This window comes from Otolemur garnettii, unplaced genomic scaffold (genome assembly GCF_000181295.1).
Source record: "Otolemur garnettii isolate 467f Iridium unplaced genomic scaffold, OtoGar3 scaffold00025, whole genome shotgun sequence".
In the NCBI taxonomy this organism is placed as follows: domain Eukaryota; kingdom Metazoa; phylum Chordata; class Mammalia; order Primates; family Galagidae; genus Otolemur; species Otolemur garnettii.
In genome coordinates this window covers 18,393,233-18,395,275 of record NW_003852420.1, presented here as the reverse complement: position 1 = coordinate 18,395,275, position 2,043 = coordinate 18,393,233, and positions in this window count along the sequence as shown.

Here is a 2,043-nt window from a genome sequence, read left to right as displayed (position 1 = left end):
AAAAAAAAAAAAAAAAAGAATCTTTGGTAAGAAAGGTAAAACCAGCTATGCTCTGGCCACTGGGGTCACAGAGCTGGCATCAGAACAGAGGAGCCTGGAGGGGAAAATGGGAATGTAGTCCCTTGAGCTTGTGTCGCTGGCTACTGAGCTTGAACTCCACATTAAGTGTTTTTGTGTGTGCGTGAGAGCCAGATTCTGCCTTTAGTGGGGACCTGGGTCTGAGACCAGAGATATCACCATAAATTCTGACTATGACAACCCCCTAAGCCAGTGTTTCCAAGTCTGTGCTAGATCAGGTTGTGGAAAAGGAGCGTGGCTTCCTCTCCTTGGGTTACAGCATAGTCCCCTGCATAACAAAACAGCTTCTGGAGACCCCTCTGCAAACTTCCTCTGGAGACTAGGGTGGAGGGAGGCTGGGCGTGTATGAGGATCTTGAATTGTAAAACAAGTTCTGCTGGTAAAGCCTAAAATCAGAGTTTGAGAAGTAACACGTGAAGTTTCTCAGCTAATAAATATCAGACTTTAAAATGAGTGCATCTTCCAAGCCAATAATTCCACTTCTAGGAATCTGTCTTGAGAGATAGCTGCACAACAAAGATAAATGCTTATATAAGATTGTTCTTTGCAGAATTATTCATTTGGAAAATTGTCAACAACTGCCAACTGCACCTCTCTAGGAGCTGACAAGTTAGAGCAACTCTGGGACCTCCCTACAGTGGGCAGTTATGATGGGGTAAGTCTGTGCATTAGGGGTTGACTAAGGTTTATTTATTGGTATTGTACAGTGTCCCAGCTGAATGGAACTTTGGACATAGTTGGTGAGAACTTTCCATGGGAAAGCTTTTTCTAACTGGTAAGTTATTGTTACTTTTCTCTTAACCAATTTTGACATACAGCCACTTTCTAAATTTAAAAGAAAATATCGTTGCAAGGAGCTCCTCCTCCGCACCCACCCCAAACATACGAAGAAATTGGGAGAAAAGAAGATACTTATCTGAGAGTGAGCCATTGGTCCTGACTCATAGGGAAGCTCAGGGGTGAGTTAGGAGAGGAAGGAGCTGGCTGCTCAGGTGCTCTAAGCCAATTCCCTGGCTCAGTACTGAAAAAAATTGAAATCAGAGGCTCTTGGATAGGAGGCTCCATGTTGATCCTTTGGGTGGTCACATAGTTTTAAATGAAGGCTGTGTAAATCTATTTTTATTTTTAGAAAGGCTAGCCACTTCCCTTTTTATGGAAATGGGCAAAGGTACCACCAGCATTCACTGAAAACCAAGATGAGCCAAGTTTAGGTTCAGTGTAAAGGAGAAGATGGGGTTCTGTGGAGTGCAGGGAAGTGGTCCAGCAAAGGCCAGAGAAAGTAATTCAGGAAACAGTTGGATTTGGTCAGATGGTAGGTCCTTGAAGGCCAGGGTGAGATTTGGCAGTGTGAGCAGTAGGGGTCCCAGGCCGGTTCTTAACAGGAGCTGAGGAGAGTTAGGAAGATTGGGGGGGGGGACGGCGGCGGTGGGGCGGGGTGGGGTCAGGTGACTCAGCTCTAGGTAATTGAGGCTGAGCAGGTGGAGATCTGCATTTGAGATGTAGGTGATCTGGCTTTTATGAGGTTCTGCATTTTCATATATTATGGATTGCTGCTTATCAACATCTTCCTTCTGAAAAGTCTCGTGTCTTGTTGGTCAACCACACTTTGCTTAACTTTCTCCTAATTGTTAGGTATGTCCTTGTTTAATTTTGAGTGTCTACGTGTGTGCATGAGGTTAGGAAGCCCATAGCCTAGGTGACCTGAGGGCTTTGGGCAGCAGTGATGTGTGGTGGAAAGGTGACATTTGGCACTTGGGATTTGAAGTTACTAGCCAGGTGATTTAGTCAAATCATCCAATTTTTTTTAACTTCTGTTTTTTTATCTGTGGAAATACAAGTCTTTGGTGAGAGTGTGATATAAGCACACCTCATTTGATTGCACTTGGTTTGAGCTTTGCAGATACTTCAATTTTCATTATTTTTACAACTGAAAATTTCTTTCTTTCTTTTTTTTTTTTTTTTTTT